A 21,465-nucleotide genomic window follows, 5' to 3' on the forward strand; every position below is an offset into this window, starting at 1 on the left:
TTTCATAATATTTTGCTTTGGTTTTGATACCCCCAAATTCGAAGCTATCTCTTTACAACCCTTCCTTTTTATAACCTATCATACTTTCATAAATCAGAGTCCATTTTCTGTAGGCTGTTTTTGAAACCAGTCAACGACGGGTACTTTTGCTAGTATATATATAATTATGAAACTCAAATAACCTTGTAACGAGTGATGTTACCAACTTTCCGGTTTACGACACCCGGTTCCGCATGCGCGCATAAAAATTAACCCATAATAACGTAAACAAATAAACACAAGTCGCTTCTTTTGCAGATTTTGACCTGCGCACTGAAATATTAACGTTATTATTTCGAAATTATTATTTAACCTGGGTAGAGTGGGGATGTTTTGCAACTATTCTTTATTGCAACTATACTGTCGCTATTTTCTTACAACTAAACAACTTTAACCCGTTGACAAACATACGTACAATGGTTGTAAAGCCAATACTACTACTACTACTACTACTCTCGATCCGTCCCTTTTTCTTCCTTCCTTCCTTTCTTCCTTCTGTTTTTATTTTTTGTTTACATTTCTAGGTACAAAATAGTTGTGCGAGAACGGTGAATTTGTTGACACATTTACTAATCTGTTTCAATATTAGTTTTATTTTATTTCATTTAATTAGGTTTTAGTTTTTGCTTCAGGTTTATTAATTATTATTATTATTATTATTTTTTTTTAGATTTTAAGTTTCTATAACTTGGTTGAAGGAATCCAATATGGGTTTTTCATTCTTATATTTCTCATCGGTATGTTCACGTGCGTTTTTGCTTCTAAATGACTTTCGTCAGCGTTCGATTCGTAGGAAAATCATGTTTAATTTTCGATTTTTAAGCGACTATTCGGAAAAATAAGTAACTTTACACGAATAGGGGGGATGTTTTTAATGTTTGAGTGATCCGTCCGTGATTTTTCATTTTAATATACTTTCATAGAAATGTTTCTGTTATGTAAAAAAAAAAAAAACTATTTTCTTTACGTTACAAGTGTCACGCTCATACATGAATTCCATAGCTAATATAACATACTGACCCAACGGGTAACGGGTAGTCTAGTATATATATATATATATATATATATATATACACAGAAGGCAGATTTGCCGTTTAGTTGTACAAATATCCTCAAACCAGGTAATTTATTAAATCCCTATTTTCTTATATAGAAACAACTGTTAAAAAAACGTGTGCTGCCAATTTTGTTAAAAATGATTTTTACGACAAAGATGGTTTTGTTAAGGTTCTTTGACTTTTATGTTTCAACTCAATACGCACCTTCTGGCGAGCGATTTGTTTGTGGGGGTATCAAATTGGTTAAAGGGAAAATTATTTTCAACTCGCATTTAGATAAAAATGCACTTTCGTAAATAATTGAATTCATTTAAGACGTATCGCAAAAACAAAAACAAATAACATCTATATATATATATATATATATATATATATATATATATATATATATATATATATATAGATGTTATTTGTTTTTGTTTTTGCGATACGTCTTAAATGAATTCAATTATTTACGAAAGTGCATTTTTATCTAAATGCGAGTTGAAAATAATTTTCCCTTTAACCAATTTGATACCCCCACAAACAAATCGCTCGCCAGAAGGTGCGTATTGAGTTGAAACATAAAAGTCAAAGAACCTTAACAAAACCATCTTTGTCGTAAAAATCATTTTTAACAAAATTGGCAGCACACGTTTTTTTAACAGTTGTTTCTATATAAGAAAATAGGGATTTAATAAATTACCTGGTTTGAGGATATTTGTACAACTAAACGGCAAATCTGCCTTCTGTGTTTCAACTAACAATTTATTAAAAAAAAAACAAAAGGTAAATTTCGACACTAGGTTCACCTCCACAATTTTTAATATGGGTAGGTTGGGGGTGTTTATTCCGAAAGCCGTTCTTAACATGGGGAGACTGGTGGTATTTATTCCAAAAACCGTTTTTAGCATGGGGAGGTTAGGGGTGTTTATTCTGAAAGCCGTTCTTTATATGGGGAGACTTGGGGTGTTTATTCATGGCCGCCAGTGAATTATAGTGCATAGTACAGGTCTTTATATCTCTGCAGATTTTCTTATTCAGCATAGTCAAAAACCTTTAAAAGAAGTCATTTTAAAGAAAATTATGGAGGTGGACCTAATGTAAAAAAAAATAACGACAAGAAAAAAAAGATATCGTGAAATTTAAATTTAACTTAGAAAAGCTATCTTAAAATAGCGCGGTACAAAAAAAAAAAAATAGACAGAAAACTACCCCCTTCGGGTTTGTACTTACACAAAGATTTGAAAAAGTTGTCAACAAAAACAAATATATAATAAGTAAATGTTTTCAAAGGCAAGATAAGTTACTTTTCTTGCTAACTGGATAATTTTTAGTGTTTTTATTGGGTTTTCATTACTGTACACATACATTCGAAAAAGTTGTCAAAAAACAAATGTATAACAAATATTATCAAAGGAAAGCTAAGTTACTTTTCTACAAAACTGAATAATTTTTTAGTGTTTTTTATTTAATGTAAAATGTTCATTTGGTTCGAAAAACACATCGTTTACCGCCATATGCAAAAATTAAAAATGGCGGCAGACTCTTTGTTAAACACGTTAAGTTTGGGAAAATGAGTTATAACTAAAAACTGTACAAATAACTGTTAAATAACTACCGAATGTATGTCAGCCTATGTCACGGTAACATATATTGAGTGAGTCCCTAACAGAATTTTTACTATAGTTTCTTAGTTTTAACTTATTTTCCCAAACTTAACGTGTTAACAACTTTTTAGTATCTGTGTTTAGTAATACAAACCGTTTTTATTTAATGTAACGTTTAGTCGGCTCGAAAAACAGTGTTTATCGGTATATTTGAAAAATACAAATGGTGGCGGACACTGTTGATTACGTTAAGTTTGGGAAAATGAGTTAAAACTAAAAAACTATACAAAATACTGTCAGAAACCCACCGAATATGTCAGCTTATGTCACGGTAACATATATTCGGTGGGTATCTGACACTGTTTTGTATAGTTTTTAACTTATTTTTCCAAACTTAACATATTCAACATAGTCCGCGATTATTTGTCTTTTTCAAATACATTAATAAACACTGTGTGTTTTTCGAGCTGATTAAACATTTCACATTAAATAAAAAGACTAAAAAAATCACCCCGCTAGGTGCAAACGTAACTTAGCTTACCTTTGCTTGCATTTACTCGTTTTTGTACAACTTTTTCGAATCTGTGTATTGTACCCCCCTCACCCGAATATTAATTAAAAACTCACATTTTATACGACAAAAAAAAAACAACAAAAAACAAAAAAACTCCATTTAGCGTTTCAACATTTTAGCAACGTTTGGCTTAATCCACTGATAGTTGGTCGAGTCCAAGCCATGATTGACGGAAACTCCCGAAGATCTGGATCCAATTCTGCAAGAGTACCATTTTTTTTTTTTTTTTTTTTTTTACATTTTCGCCTTTTTCTTCTTTTTTCTTTTTCACTTTTTGGAGTGGATAGCTGTACTAGAAATATAAGAAACATGCATTTTCTCTTTTTATTAGATTTTTCCATTACACCAAATTGAGCCACCGCAGCGCGTGGCAGAGTACAGCTCGAACACTGTAAAAGCAGTGGGTGAGTGTCTATTTAAATGGACATTTGATGAGCCGATTCCATGGACTGGAGGTTAGAATGGCTAGGCAAAAGTGCTGATCTAGCCGCACTGATGAACGGGGAGACAGTACTATATGTGGATGACTATATTTTAAGCCCCCTTTTTGGGTAGAGCACTGTTGCAAATGTATGTCACCTGCTGCTTAACTGATGAGTTGCGAAACAATACTGTATGTGAATGATTCTCTCTCTCTCTCTTCCTCCTTCTCTCTCACTATATATATATATATATATATATATAAATTCCACAGCCAAACAACGTCGCAGCTCACAAGAGCCATGACAGTCAACGAACCGGAAGTCCGAGACTCGAGTTTCGCCCTCATTTGGGCTCATCAGTTAGACACATCCGAGCTCAGGATTCGAATTCCTGAGCTCGGATGTGTCTAACTGATGAGCCCAAATGAGGGCGAAACTCGCGTCTTGGACTTCCGGTTCGTTGACTGTCATGGCTCCTGTGAGCTGCGATGTTGTTTGGCTGTGGAATTTATCATACAATCTCTCACATTCTGAAAATCATATATATATATATATATATATATATATATATATATATATATATATATTGTAATGTATCCACTTTTTTTTTTCATCGTCAACTTTTCCTGTTTTTAATTGCTGCCTACAGTAGTTTTCAAGCTTTTTTTTACATAGCGGCACACTACTGAGCTTTTTAAATGTTCGCGACACACCTATCACAAAAAGTGAACATTTTCTACTTATAAAGCAATTAAATAATCAGATTAAAGACGATCATATCAGGAACATATTTATTCACATGAATAAAATATATTTCGTATTGGTATAGATTAATAATGATAAATGTCAATGTGACAGTTGTGTCTGGTGCTTCTATACTACTGCTTCCATATGTGGACGAATACGAGAGAGACATACTCTTAACTCTTCTTCAATGTTTTTAAACCTTTCTAATTTCTTTTTCACGTTTTTTATTTGTAATGTTGTTTGGATAAAAAAAAAAGTCCAGACACGTAGATATGAAGTTGAGAACTACAGCAACACATTGATGACTTTTTAAAACTTATAATTGGATACTATTCCATAGCAGAAATTCAAAAGGCGTCTAATGGCAGTTGTGAGTACTTCAATTTGAGCCATGATCACTGGAAAGGCTAGCTAATTCTTTCTCCTCGCGTAACTCCAAATTGGAAAGATTGATAATCGATAAATCTAGGAAAGGATTGCAAATCCAATCAAATTCTGCAATGCTGATTGAGGGAAAATATTCAATTTTATTTTCTACGCTTTTCAAATGCTCACTAATAATGGGAAGCATTTCGGTAACGCAGGTTTTGCTAATTGATGGAAACATCTACATCGTCTATCTTCATTCTATTCTTCCATGTTGCAATTTACTTCTTAAAAATAACTAATTTATCTATCGCGGTAAGAATGTTTTCATTTCTGCCTTGCATATTGCTGCTCAGACTATTGAGATACCCAAATATTTCACTGAAGTACTCTCTTTTGGACATCCACAATTCATTCAGGTATTAACAAAATCTATCAAGCTTTTCATCTATGATATAAATCTCACCTGTCTGTTTAAAAGCATGTATGTATGTATGTATGTATGTATGTATGTATGTCTAAATCTTTCGACAGAGACGACGGATTTTCACGAGATTTGTATCACTTTGAAGCTCGACACCTAGGATGACAAATATCGAAAAGTTGGCCCAAATCATTAATTCCTAAACCCTCAACTGGGCACTTTTCTACAAGGAGGGATCGATTTTTTTGCGAGTTATTTTGTCAAGTCATCGTATCGGTTGGGTTGACTTTGCCTAATTTTAACGTTCCGAATTTCCGTGTCATGTAGTAGGGGTAAGATGTCAGATTTTCTATCACTTTCTTTTCCGCCTTCGTGTCACGGGTTCGAGCCTGCTTGCCTACTACCACTTTTTTTTTGTTCAACACACACCTTCAAACACCCGGACATTCAGGTTAGTTATCAATAAATAAATAAATAAATAAAATAATAAGTTATTTCTGAAACTCATTTACGCGAGATAGCACCTTTTCTTTTCGACAACCATCTTACTTCTGTGTGTAATAGTAAACAAACATGTTGAGAATCCATATTCTTGCACGGTAACTTCGCTCAAAATTCTGGATTTCACTGGCCGGATTTTTTAAATGAAATTTACCATTTGAATCAATTGATTCAACACCTTCTTTCGTTCATTTTGTGTTATGTTTGAAACTAAAATAACTCTGTGTAAAAAACAAGTTCGAACGATGTTAGGATTTTGTATTTCCACGAAAGATGCAAAACCTTTAACAGAGCCAACTATTGATAGTGCTCCATATGTACAAATTCCCACGCATAAATTTCATGACCAGCCATGTTTTTCTAAACATGTTGTGATTGCATCAAAAATATCTTAGCTTTTTGTAGTTGTGGAAAACGGTGTGCAGCATAGAAATTAATTAATTATAGCATCTTCATCTATTCCACGCATGTAATTAACTCTGCATGATTACTGATGTCATTAGATTCATCGATTTGAAGAGCAAACAAACTATTTTAAAATTTGGATATTACACTCTCCTCAATATTATCAGAGAAGTCAAGAATCCTTCTTTGAATTCTATTGTTTGAAAGAGGAGTCTTGCTAATTCCTTGTTCTGCCTTATCGCCAAGCATAATTTTCACCATCTTTTGCATGCTGGAAGGATCACTGATTCTTCAAGATCATTAGTTTTCGATTTAAGAGCAATAATTTTTGCCTCCTCATATGAAGCTAATTGAGTTGTTGTTTTTTTTCGGACACAGTTATTGTTTTCTTAAATGGTTGACTTTGCGTTGCATTTAACTCTAACAACCGTTGGAAATAATCGACATTTTTAGTTTGAAGGCTAGAATAATTACTAGCAAGATGTCTTTTCGTTTTACTTGAAATCATTGTTTCATTGCACAGCGTTTGACCGCACACAACACACAGCGCAGAAAGAATTTGTGTATCTCTAGCCCAGTGAAATCGAAATTTCAAGTAACCATTATTCTTAGGTACGTGCAAAATGAATGCGCATGCTGAAAATTCATAAATATTTTGACCCCTCCGTTTAATAAAAAATCACCAAAAAATCAGGAAATTAACCAACTTTAATGATATTTTCAGCATTTATCAAATAATGATCACGGAATATAATAAACGTATTATTTTTTTACTTAAATCTTAGTGGAAATGTATTATTTTGTTTAAACAAAATATGCCTTTACTAAAATTATGGTTTTCAGTATTAAAAAAAATGCATGAATTTATGTTTGCTTTTTTTTATGAAAACAAAGGATCGTACCTTGTAACAATTAAAAAATATGTATAATTTTTACAGGAACATTTACGAAAAAAAATCCCCTAAAATCCGTATTAATGGATTCGATATAACTCGAAGAAAAATTTTCTCGAATTACCGATATTATGATTAAATTAAGCATGGTTTATTTTATATATATATATATATATATATATATATATATATATATATATATATATATATATATATATATATATATATATATGCGTGTGTGTGTGTGTATATATATATATATAAGGACTAAAGAGAAAAGGGGAAATAAAAGCAGTTATATATCTGTGTGTGTATATATATGTATGTATATGTATATATATACATATGCATATATATATAATATACATATTCACACAAAACAATTATAATATTTTCACACAAAAAAAATTATAATTACAAAAATTTTTCTAGATTTTTAGATTATAGGTTTAGCATAATTTTTAGATATAAGATTTTAATATATTCCTAGCTTGAATGAATGTGAAACTTTCGGCGCAACATAATTTTTATATAATCTTGAAAAAATATTTAAAGCAAGGACATAAAAACAATTAAATTTTTAAAAATGGTAAAAATTATACAAACGTTCTCGATAGGAATGTACGGATGCACAACACCCCTACCCCTCTTTAACTACCTGACGTCATTTTCAGATAATCTTTCGATTTTTGACATTTTGGGCTTCGTATAATACATGTTTATACGACTTCCGTTTTGTTGTGATTCTGCGAAGACAGAATCTCTCACTTTGCGGTCTAATTAAGAGATATATATATATATATATATATATATATATATATATATATATATATAGCCAATGCATTTAAATAGTAAAATACACTTAAGTTGGATGTAACTAAGCGTACTTTGAGAGGACGCATCTTAGTTACTGTGAACAACGCCAACCCCCAATCCGCATAAATCTTTAACGTGTCAAACTCCATATGACATTTTTCCAGCACGACAGTCCGACAGTCCGCTAATGAGTGCCCCTTAACTGCTTTTATTTTGCCTTTTCTCTTTAGTCTTATCTCTTTCTTTCTCTCCCCATACCCCGCCTTTAAAGTCTTACGCATTTTATACCCTTCCCTTCTTTTCCATCTTATTTCCCCCCCCTCTCTCTCTCTCTCTCTCTCCCCTCCCTCTATTCTTATTCATGACTGGTTGAATATTTTAAACTCCACCTCACCTCTTTTCAATGTTTATTTAATTATTAAATCTTAAAACTGTAATGTTGTCGAATCAAAATTGAAATTCCTCTCCCCACCTTATTTTCTTCTTCTAATATCGTTTTTCTAATCATAGTAATCATTTCTGTTAAAGTTTGATAAAGTTACTGGATCGTTCATACGACTCGGTAACCGAAACATGTGTAACTAAGCAGATAAAACGGTAATCTAATATATAAAACTCACTATGTCTGTGTGTGTCTCCGTTTTTCAATTTGTATCTCCTCCTAGACGGATGATCGACAGACGACGTGCAATAGCTCAAAAGATTGCATTTTTGTGCAGAATTTTATTAGGGGGTTTTAATGGATTAAAATAATTGCTGAGGGCTTCAGAAAGGGTTCAAACTTGAAAGCAATAACACTTTGACGAGCATAGCACAATGGCGCCATTATGCGCATGCGTTACATCGAGTAAAAGAGAAATGTATTTATTAAGATAATTCACAAGGTTTTGAAAGCAATTGTCTATTTGGTGCAACAGTTAACGTGCCTGATTACTAGCACAAGTGTTGCAGTTTCGATCCCCATCATTTCTTTTCTTTCCTTTCTTTTTACATTTCGATATTCTGGATTTTTAAATGTTATATAATGAATAGCAATAACACGTTTATTTAAAAAATACAGAGGTATGTTTTTGATTTACGTAAATGTCATATTCAAATATATATATATGATATATCGGCTTATTTCTTACATTCCAAAAATCACGTAAATAGATCAAGTAATGGCATTTTTATTGGATTTACTCCTAAACTAATTAACCGATCATTAAGAATATTAATTATGCGTATATGTTTATATATTTCTATGTCTTGGATTCACTCCTAAACTAATTGACAGATCATTATGAATTTAAATTATGTGTATATGTTTATATATTTTTATGTATTGGAATCACTCCTAAATTAATAAACCGATCATTATTAATTTTATTTATGTGTATATGTTTACATATTTCTATGGATACACTCCTAAACTAATTAACCGATCATTATTAATTTGGATTATGTGTGTATGTTTATATATTTGTATGCATTGGATTCACTCCTAAACTAATTAACCGATCACTGTGCATTATAATTATGTTTATATGTTTATATATTTCTATGGATTCACTCCTAATCTAATTAACCGATCTCATGAATGATTAGCAGATGTATATACTTATATATTTGTATGTATTGGATTCATTCCTATACTAATTAACTGATCATTTTAAATTTAATGTATTATATATATTTGTATAGTCATATTCCAAAAATCACATACAATGATCACTTTTTAATGTATTTATGTGTACAAGAAATTCTATCAAAGTAATAAGGTACTTGTGTAGTATAGTACTCACGAAAAAACAAAGAAAATCTTACATGTGACATACATGAAAGTTACTAAAACCGAAAATCCCGTTTAATATTCGAGTAGTATGACTTATATGTGAGAAATAAGGTGCTTCTTCACTATAGCACCCAGATAACAAAATAAACAAATTCTTACTCCTAGCATACAGAAAATATAACACAAAAGAAAATCACATAAACGTATCGAGTTCTTTCATTTTTACATTAGAAAAAAGTACTTATACAGTATCCTAACCGAGAAATAACGTACTTGTGCAGTATAGTACCCATATGAAAAACAAAGAAAATCTAACCTGTGGCGTACATAAAAGTAATCCAAACCGAAAATTATGTAATATATTCGAGTAGTATGACATTTATATAAGAAATAAGGTGCTTCTTTATTATAGCACTCTATTATAAAAACAAACTCTCACCTATGACATACGGAAATGTTCGCACAACAGAAAATTATGTAAAGTCATCGAGTAGTTTCATCTATATACTATAAATAAGGTACTTGCACATTATTCTGCCCAAGAAATAAGGTACTTGTGTAGTATAGTACTCGTATGAAAAACAAATAAAATCCTACCTGTGACGTGCATAAAAGTCATTAAAACCGAAAAGTCACGTTATATATTCGAATAGCATGACTTTTAAATGAGAAATAAGGTGCTTCTTCACTATAGCAATAGATGAAAAAACAAACAAATTCTTACTCTAGATGCACAGAACATTTATCACAACAGAAAAATACTTTAAAGTATCGAGTTTTTACATTTTTAAATTAGAAAAAATGGTACTTCTACAGTATCCTACCCAGAAAATAATGGTACTTGTACAGTGAAGTACCCATATGAAAAACAATGAAATTCTTATCTGTGACATACATAAGTTATCAAAATCGAAAATCATGTAATATATTCGAGTAGTATATTCATATAAAAATACGGTACTTCTCCACTAAAGCACTCTGATGTAAACACAAACACACTCTTACCTGTGACATACCGAAAATTTAGCGCAACATAAACTTATTTAAATAATTTTAAATATGTGTTGTACATTACCCGCCCTAGGTAAGGAATTTTTTTTCACATACCTGCTGTAAATTTCCTGTCCAATGAAGGTACAATTATTCCATACATATGTTGTGTAATACCCGTCCTAGGGTAGGTGAAATATTCTTTTGCTGAAAATGGCAAATGATACATAAACATAAAAAATTTCTCTATTCTAAGAATAACAGGTATGTTAAAAATTTCTCTCATTGTCTTATACGGTCCCGAGAATATATATATATATATATGTATATATATATATATATATATATATATATATATATATGTATATATATATATATATATATATGTGTGTGTGTGTGTGTGTGTGTGTGTGTGTGTGTGTGTGTGTGTGAATATCTCCACCGCACCATCTGTAAAAAGTTAAATATCGAATGCAGCAACAAGTCTTGGAAACATATACCAGATGAACAGTTGGAATTAAGTCAAAAAGCATTCATGATGACTATACCATTCATACAGCTACGTACCTAGAAAGAGGGCTATTAAACCTGGCATAGTGATATGAGAAAAAAGGGAGAAAGAAGCAACCTTAGTAGAAGTTAGTGTCCTCAATGATTCTGGGTTGAACAGAGCTGCATGAAGTAGCAGATAAATGTCTCGCATCTGGTAGCCTGCCTCATTCCCAACCAGAACAAAATAATAAGAAAAGTGAGAACCCAATTCTTCTTCTTTTTCTTCTTTTTATTATTATTATTATTATTATTATTATTATTATTATTATTATTATTATTTACTTACTTACTTACTAGTGGGGCAGGTTGTCTCAATATTCCAGAAAAAATCTTTCACTTAGTGATACCAAACACCAAAATTGGCACAAATGCCAGCCAGAACATACATTTTAAGAAAAGAATGTTAGCCATCAAAAAATTCAAGATGGCTGTCAGTTTTCATGATAAATGCAGAAGCAAACCTGACCAATTTCAATTTTGGTGCTTGTATCATCAAGTGAAAGATTGTTTCAGCAATCTGCCCCACTATACGAGGAGTACTCACACAGGCCACCAAAGATTTCTCTTTAAGAACAACTGGTGGTATTCTCTTGAGTCTAAGTTATAACAAGCCCCCTTAAATTTCAAGTACTCTCCACCTCTTTTGATAACATTTGCAGATGAATTTGCGTCACCGCAACAGCCGTTTACCAATAGTAATAATATTCTTTTTGCGTAAACAAAACATTTGTTGTACCTAGTAAACGAATCATTTATGAAATACTAGCAGGGGCGCCCGGCTTTACCCGGTGGTAAAATACGCTTAAATATGATATTTTAATTTGTCCAGAGTTCGTATAAATTATTGTAGAGTCGAGATTTCAAAAGAAAAATAATAATATTTGGGTGCCATCTGCTAGAATCAGAACCGAAAGCAAAATTGTAGTATTCAACGCTGGTGACGTTACCACTGTACCAACGTGACATGCATATTAACTGATTAAATATAAACTAAGATAAATTACAAAATGTATAACGATTTTTTTTTTCAATTTTGATCCCTTTTTTGACCTTTTTTGACCCTTTAAAACCATTTTAACCGAACGGTCCATTAAAAAATCTTTAATTTAAAGAACGGTCCATTAAAAAATCCAATCATTTGAGGCTCCTAGTGTCGCTCTGTGACTTTTAGTTTTAAAAAAGATAGAGTTTGAAAATACGGAGACAGACAGACATAATGAGTTTTATAAATTAGATTTCGTATTGGCAACGACCATTATTCTTCACTGGAATTTAAGTTGCGATAAGCCTCCCAAAGGCCCCAGTCCTCTTCTTACATCCAGCGGATGTCTCACTAGTGTTTTCTCTCCTCAGTTTTTCTATCCTCTTCAACCCTCTTCAACTCTTTAGTATAATGCCTGTGGGTGGCGGGTAAACTTACAATTATAGTTTCATTTTTTTTTTTTTCCGCCATGTGGTGTTTCTTTGTGTTTTTCATTATCGTTATCTGTTGTATCTTCTCAGACATCTATCTCATCTCAATCTTTACCATTCTTTTTACGAAGCTTTTTGGTATTGTTCCTAGTGCTCCTACTAATTATTGACGTTTTCTTAGCCTTCTTCATCGTCCATAAATTATTATTATTATTATTATTATTATTATTGTTGTTGTTGTTGTTGTTGTTGTTGTTGTTGTTGTCCTTCAAGTTTCAGAGAAGACCACCAGAGTTGCTAGCAAGAAATCGATGATGAATGGCTGATTGATAACGCAAAATAATTTGCAATCGTTATCAAGAGATAAGGAAGGCTAGGAATTTTAGGAGACTTGTTATCCCTCAGACTGCATCCAGGGAACGCAGCAGGTTAGTGTGAATGAGCAGTCAGTGATTAATGAGAGAGATGTGAGAAACATATATGTTTGTACAAATTCTGTTCTTTTTTTTTTTCATATACCAATTTTTTCAAGATAAAAGCTCGATGATTGCTTATTTACAACAACAGAGCATATAATAATGGCTGCCCATGCGGCTGATGGCATTAATGTTTTAACATAATCAAAGTGAGTTGGGTTTTTTTTTTATAGAGTTTCTTTGCTAACTTAAGAATATTTTTTGAAAGCAAATTTTATTTTTCCATCGAAATACACAAATGAAAAATTCGGACTTGATATAATAAATTCATTTAATCCGCTATGGACAAACCCCTTCGTAAAATATGTATCGAAGTTTTAATTCGAAAAAAACTAGCAATATATTGAATAAATATTAATTACTTGGATTTAGCCTTGTTCAAACATGTTCAATGGAATAACCACCTATAGTCAGTATAGGTATAGTAAAAATACAGATATTCAAGTAATCCAAATACTATTGTTATTAATATCATCTCAATAGTTGATTAAGATCAAACAGAGCTATTATAAAATAAGTTAAACAATAATATACATCAGATCGTTTGCAGATTTGGCAACTATCGGTTATTTTGAGTTAGACCATATGCAAGACAACATTCGAAGTATTATTATAGAAATAAAGTCTAATTTAATGCATAGAGTTTGTGAAAATTGAACGGTTATATTACGCCAAATATGCATGCATATATATATATATATATATATATATATATATATATATATATATACATGTCATCCACATACAGTACTGTTTCGTTGTATCACAACTCATCAGTGCGGCTTGACAAACACCTTTCCCCAGCCATGGATTGAACCTACAACCGTCTCATTGACAGTCGGCAGCTCTCACCGTTCGGCTACGAATCAGTGCCGTAAATGTTTCTCCTAGAGTGCGTATTAAATCCACACCCTCCCGTCGCACACTGCTCGAACAATCAGCTTGTTTACAAACAAATTACTAGTGGGCTTAAGGATAATTGGTGATAATTGTACCCGCACTTGAACCGATGTTGATTTGATTTCTGGAACATTTGGATTGTCTTATTTAATAATAGATTTTCTCGTTAACAGATGTATTGATATCTAGCAAATTGATTTTAAATATTGCATAAATATTCGATAATTGTATTCTCTTTACACCCCCCAGTTCCCTGTTTCTTTCATTCCTTATACGTAACTAATAAAACTTTTGAAAAAGATCACGTTCAAACGGTAAATTTTTAAACAATTTTTTTAGAACGCTGAACATATTTAAAGCGAAGGGTCTTTAATAGTTGCACTGAAGATGGAAGACTTTGGCAGTTAAGTTTGTTGTACTATTGTATGCTATTTTTTATCAACTGCAAATGTTAATATTAACTATTTATTTCAGTTTTTAATTTATATTTGATTTGTTTTATTTAATAATAGGGTTTCTCATCCACAGATGTACTGATATCTAGCAAGTTGATTTTAATTATAGCAGAAATAGATTTGACAATTCTATTTATTTTCAGTTAGTGAGAGGGGTACCTATCTCCATACTTTCCTTTCAACACATCAATTGGCCTTATATTAATTATAATATTAATATTATCATTTTTTGTTGTTAATAGAGAGTTGACAATGCATTGTGGATGCATTATCGGCAGCTTCCATTACTCTCGCTTCTCCTAATTTGTCCCTCAGTCCTCATTTTAATGAGTGATTTTTCTGACAAAAGGAAAAGAAAAGGCTGTATTCTAGGTTGGCAGCATTTTGCACGAACAGTCGCTAGAATTGTCGGAAATTTTCTGTTTCTGTGTCGATCCTTGTGGCCATGTTACTAATAAGGGTGCTGGAGGTAAACGTTTTATCTGGGCTGACGTTATCGGTCTAGGGACCGGAACTTTGGATTACCCACTAGGGAAGCTGTCCTATCAGCAGGTGAAACGTACTGGGGCTGCTGTATTGCCATGTGGTGAATGGATTCTGGACCATACAGTAGCTTCTGGCAGGGCTTCTTGCCATATTAGTGGGTAATTGTGACGGCTTTACCTTATCATGTGCTACAAAAAATATCTATTTCTTCATTTCTTTTTCTCTTTTACTTTCCCTCTCTATCCTGCTCTAAGCAAGGCTGTCGAACTATTCCACAAACCCCAAAACACCATTGTGAAAAGTTTCCAGAAAAAATACACGATTCCAGAGGTTGAAACCCAACTACAGGAGACTAAACCAGACCTATTATTTCTAAGCGAAACTGGCATTGGACCAACTATTTCCCTAGATGAGTTCATAGTAAAAGGATATTCTAACTTAACTTCCAAATCTGACCCCCAAGATCGCAATGGGCATGAAATATGTGCCTACATTAAAGATGGCTTTCCGTGTGGGAGGGACATCTCCAGAGAAGATCCTAAATTACCCTATATGTGCTTCCGGGTTGCACTAGTTCACACTACTGCATTTATATTTACTCTCTATCACCCCCACAACAGCGGAGTTACTATCTTTAAAAGTATATCTGAGAAAATTGACCAAGTCCTATCTGCTTATCCTTCAGTTAACATTCACGTAAGTGGAGACTTCAATGTTCACAACGTGGAATGGTTGACCCACTCAAACAAGACCAATGATGAGGGGAGGTTCTGTCATGATTTCTCAATTGCTTATGACCTCACTCACGGTCAGTATGCAAGTCTTCTAGACCTTGTCCTCACAGCTTGCCCTGAGCTATGTTCATCTTCCTTTATGTCTCCACTGGGGTCTTCCAACCACTCGGTTGTATCAGTTAAGATAGAACGAAATGTAATAATTCCTCAGACGTACCTCTCCACCGTACAGTATATCAATACACTTTGGCTGACTGGGATAGCTTCCGTACATTTATATCATATCTACCTCTGCATTCCATGTTTAAAAAGGATATATCCTCTATAGTATCATACCTGACGGAATGGTTAATTGTAGGTTTAGACCTTTTGATTCCCCCGAAAAAATTAGAGTAAAAACCAAACAGTCAGTCATGATTCTCTCCAGAATGTGCTCCTGTCACTGTGCATAGAAATCACTTTTTCCATTGCTTCCAACATAATAGATGTAATGAGACTAAAGCCATTTTCAGGACTGCCAGCAACCACTGTCAAAGAGTAATAAAGAACACAAGAGAGTTGTATGCTCAGTCCGTCAAGTCCAAAGTAGCAAAGCAGCAGCTTGGTTTCTATTAGTTTTGGTAAATAGCGAACAGGATCCTGAACAGAAGCGTGTGCTCTATCCCAACTATCATCAATGGAGGTGAGATAATCTCGTCAGCATCAGACAAAGCTAAACTCTTTTCCAAGAACTTTGCAGCTAATTCTACCCTTTGTGACCAAGGCCACCAGTTCCCAGTATTTCCTCCTGTATCAGAAAACACTCTATGAGACATACAAACATCAAGCTAATCAAACACCTTGATTCCGGTAAAGTAACAGCATTTCTATTATAGTGCTAAAAAATCTTCAACCAGAACTAGCTCCCATACTTACAAAACTGTTTAAACGTTGTCTTAAGGAGAATTGCTGCCCAACACCTTGGAAAACCTCGTCAGTATGCCTTGTATTTAAGAATTCAGATGATTGGTCTTCTCCCACTCACTCAATAGATTTATTTATAAGAAATTGCGTTAAAATAACTTAAACGTAATACGGAAGTGAACGATGTAAAAACTATGCAGAAAGTATTAACAATTGTTTATTTGGATAATTTAAACGCAAAAAAAAAAAGACAACAACAATTGGGACGCCGAAAAACAGTAAAACGATAGGTTTTATTGTCGCGTTGATTATCTGTTTATGTACGCATGCGCAACCGGAAGTCGTTAACCGGATGTTGGGTTACAACACTCGTTACAAGGTCGTTTGAGGTTTATAATTATATAGATTAAATCCCTTCATTCTGGTGGCAATTATTTGATGGCTTGGAGGTAAAGGCTTAGCAAATGGAGTCAAAGGTAGCTTCGTGGCTGGTTTTGAATCTCCTGAGTGACAAAAATTGTCATCCTATAGTGATGATTGTGTAAGCATGCAACATTAGTGTCTGTAAGTATAAAAGAATAATTATTAATTTATGATAATTATATATATATATGTGTGTGTGTGTGTGTGTGTGTGTGTTTGTGTGTGTGTGTGAACAATTATTGCTTTTAATTTGCAAAATATTCACATGTATCGTATTTTTAGAATCACCAGTGTGAAAATAACTCTTCTGCTGGTCACACGATTTGAATTACAGACTCGAATCACATTTAAATCAAATTCGAAGTCAGAACAAAGATGTAGTGTTCAGTCACACACAAAGCGCGTGCGCGCACGTAAACGCACACGCACATACATACAAACATAAAAACATACATACATATATACATACATACATACGCATAAATGTTTGGACGAAAACATTGCTTTTTGGATTTCGATGACAATCTTAGTCATGCAATTTAACATTTTACCTTTGTGTTTACTTTAAAACGATGAGTTCTTTATGAATCTTTTCCCATTCGCAAGAAGTTTTTTACATGTATTAAAAAGTAACCGTGTATCAAGTCCCATAGGCTCCTCGAGGATAAAGGTTACTGGGTTTGCTAGGAGCACATTGAAACAAAAACAATATGAAGATAGGTAAAAATGGTTGAGACTTGCCAGAAATGAGATTATTTAAAAGGACTGTACAACAAGAAATTGTTCACTTAAACTTAGAAAACACTCAACCCATAGTAAGCTGGAATGCAGCCCCGTGGTATTGTGTTCAGTAGACGAGTAGTTCCTGGAAAGAAACTTCGCTCTTGGACATTTACAGGAAGAAAAAGAAAATTATTTACTGTTCGTCTTCAATTCATTGGTTCTTTTCTTGTTTTGTGGGGGAGCACTATAACTAACCGGAAGTTAGAAGTTAGATTGTACTATAACTAACCGGAAGTTAGAAGTTAGATTGTACTATAACTAGCCGGAAGTTAGAAGTTAGATTGCACTATAACTAACCGGAAGTTAGAAGTTAGAGTGCACTGTAACTGACCGGAAGTTAGAAGCGACGATCAAATTTTTAATGTTTGTTTTCCAAATCAAATTTTATTTGTAATTCAAAACAAATTCATTAAAGTAATGAAATGATTTAACAGAAAACATCACTTACAGAAAATTATCAAATTAATTATAACTTAAAATTTTTTTTTTACAAATATGAGCAACAAAATTTCAAATAAATATACAAGACGTGATCTCGTTGTAAATGTTGTACTGGGCGACCCCTAGATTGGAAATCATTAGTGAACCTACCCTGAAAATAATGAGAGAGCAGAGAAAGACTAGCAACGCTTGTTGTGAGAAAGATGCCTCTGGGAAGAGATTGCATTCCCCACTGAATTTGTTGATTGTAAACCAAAATACGAAAATTGTTCCAAAAGTAAAGTTCTATATTTTTTAGCTCAAAAGTTGAAGAGATACGAAGACAAATGTAGTACCATTAAAACGAGCGACCTTTTGTGCCCCAGAATTTAATTTTCGACATAGTCATCACCATACAATTTTGTCGGCGATGAGGTGGTGGCTGAACATGGTCGTCCGGATGGCGCTTTGCCACTCACATCTCTATCGCCATTCATAAATCGGTCAACCTATCTCCTAACTGTGCCGCCATCAATTCCATCGGCTTCGAAAGTGTTCAACAGGCACCGGTGAATGTTGATTGGTTCAATTTCTTTTTCTGCATAGAAAAATTCAATGATGCATTTCTGTTTCTGACGCAGAGGCTGCTTTCTTAAAGTCTCACACCGTTAATATCTGTAACAGAGAGACGAAACTTTTAGGTCATGAATGCATAAGTGTAGTCATCATAACGATGCGATTTTGAATCTCCTTTCAGCCATTCGGGCGGAAAAAATAGGAGGCATTATTTTTGGATACCTCCCCTCCCTCCCGTGTATGACACATCGTTTCGTTTCATGACACCTTAACATTCTGAATTTGCTTCATTGCTAAAAAAAATATTAATTTACTCAAAACCAAAAGAATATTGCTTTTCATCGTCAACATCTTTATGTGTACTTGTCGTGTATGTTTTATTAATATTGCTATTCATAATTAATAATGTATTATATTAATATTACTCATGTATATTTTATGAACTCGTCTGTATTATTGTTGTTTGCTTTGTGTTTATTCGTATTTTCTCTGAAGTTTACAACGGAGCTCGGAAATGCATATCCCTTCTTTATTATTTTTTTGTATTATTATTTTCGTTTGACTCCGGAAATCCTTTATGTTCCTATCGATTGATAACGTGTTTCCTGTTGTGACACGTAATCGCCGTTCGCAACAGCACATATTTCGATCTCTTCGTTTTATATTTGATTTCGTTTTTTGTTTTTCTTTTCTAAGCCCTGCAAAACATCTGTAACAAACACTCGTATAGCTACGATCACTGCCAACACTTTTCCTTAGTCACCATCCGTGCCTAAATCTTAACGAAATTCATTTCCATGACTAAAGATTTTTTTTTTCCTAGAACTACCCGTCTTTGAAACACGTTATCGCTGTGTTTCTTCCCAGCTGACTATAACACGCTTTAAGTTCATGTTGAGTCGTCCTCTTTAATAATCAATCACATCCTGCGCAACCTCCACCATTACCAATTATTACTGTATTATCTCACGGCACTGAACAAAGCGGGGGGGGGGCGCAGAGCGGTAGCTCTAGATATATCTAAGGCTTTTGACAAGGTATGGCATGAGGGTCTCTTCAGGAAAAGTAGATCATACGGTATCATTGGTAGAATACTTAACATAATTAAATCCTTCTTAGATAAGAGAAAAATCCAGGTTGTCCTCGACGGTCATACATCTAAACAATATGATATAAATGCGGGGGTGCCCCATGGTTCTATCCTTGGACCTCTATTGTTCCTGATATTCATAAATGATCTCCCCGACAAAATTGCCTCTGAGATGGGTATATATGCTGATGACACTACACTCTATGGCAGGTGCGACAGGAAGATGAATGAACACATTTCTAAAGAAATGGCAGAAACACTAGAGGAAGACCTCCAATCTGTGGTGGAATGGGGACAAAAGTGGTTGGTCGCGTTCAATGCTGCCAAGACTAAACTAGTTTCATTCAATAATTACAAGAAACCCTCTCTACCACCTATAGCAATGGCCAACGACTCTTTATCTGAGAGTACATCTTTCAAACTCCTTGGCCTAACGTTCACAGGAAACATGAGTTGGAACAATTACATTGAAGGCATTGCTAGGGCCGCTGCAAGAAAGGTGGGCTCTCTCTACCGAGCTAGACAACTACTAACACCCGAAAGTATCCTGTACCTCTATAAGGCCACCATTCGCGCATGTATGGAGTATTGCTGTCACATCTGGCTGGTGCATCTGCTACTAGTCTCTCGCTCCTTTACAAGGTTCAAAAGAGAGTCGCAACCTGATAGGCCCTGAACTGGCATCTAAGCCAGTCCCATCGAGGAAATGTTGCATCCCTCTGCCTTTTCTACAAGTATTTTAGTGGTGAATGCTCTGACGAACTGCAATCACTTGTGCCCCTACGACGTGAGCACCCTCGACAAACCCGACAGGCTACTAAATCCCATTCCCACACTGTAGAGACCCTTAGATGTAAAAGATCTTTTTACTCCAATAGTTTCTTCCCCAGAACCGCTAGACTCTGGAATTCCATTCCAGGTCCCTGCTTCCCCAACAGTACTGACGTGCAGAAGTTCAAGTGTAACGTGAACCGACATCTTGCTGCCCAAATCCCTACATAGTACCCTAGTAGTTGTTGCCCCTGATAGTAGCCCTCTACACCAAAGTGGCAATTTGCCTTGTTTGGGGTGAAAATGTAATAAAAAAAAATATATAAAAAAAACTTACATTCATCCTCGTTTGGGACTTGATAAGCGGTGACCTCCCCCACCTTAGTAAAAAAAATTCTTAATAAATGGAGTGCGAGGCTGCATCTTCGACAGCAGTGTCTACAGAGATAAAAAAGGAGAGTGATAGAGATTTTCCTTTTTCTTTCTTTCGAAAAAGAAACAAAAAATGTGAGCGTTCCCTTGACGCGAATAGACTATGTCTCTCTTCTGGCCTACCGTTATAACAACCATAAATAAAGATGTATTTTCTCTCGTGGAGAAATGTCAAAACTAAAAAAAATATCTGGCCTGTATGCCAGAGACTAGAAACGAAACCAAAACATACAACTGTGTCCACTCTCAAAAATCCTCAGTAATTAATTGTGGCACTACGTTCGGTGTTCTTTAAAAGTAATATATATATATATATATATATATATATATATATATATATATATATATATATATATATATATATATATATATATATATATATAATTATGTGTGTATGTTTGTGTGTGCGTGTGTGTGTTTTACAAAATACTTACAGGGAAACTGAGCAGATAA

General features: G+C 33.7%; 1 protein-coding gene across 3 annotated transcripts in view; it reads right to left on the minus strand.

Annotated features, from left to right (window-relative positions):
* Positions 1-21,465, minus strand: part of LOC145286146 (cardioacceleratory peptide receptor-like) — a 351,148-nt gene that overhangs the window by 268,138 nt on the left and 61,545 nt on the right. Inside the window, exon 2 of one of the 3 annotated variants that reach the window (XM_080134879.1) lies at positions 10,716-10,805. The exons of 1 other annotated variant lie outside the window; for it this stretch is intronic. The gene's annotated coding sequence lies outside the window, so the exon portion shown is untranslated. Of the gene's footprint in view, positions 1-10,715; positions 10,806-20,917; positions 21,019-21,465 lie in introns of all 3 variants that reach the window. One more of the 3 variants, XM_080134878.1, reaches the window with a different exon arrangement.

Source organism: Euprymna scolopes, chromosome 10 (genome assembly GCF_053919585.1).
Source record: "Euprymna scolopes isolate OS-2025 chromosome 10, ASM5391958v1, whole genome shotgun sequence".
Lineage (NCBI taxonomy): Eukaryota > Metazoa > Mollusca > Cephalopoda > Sepiida > Sepiolidae > Euprymna > Euprymna scolopes.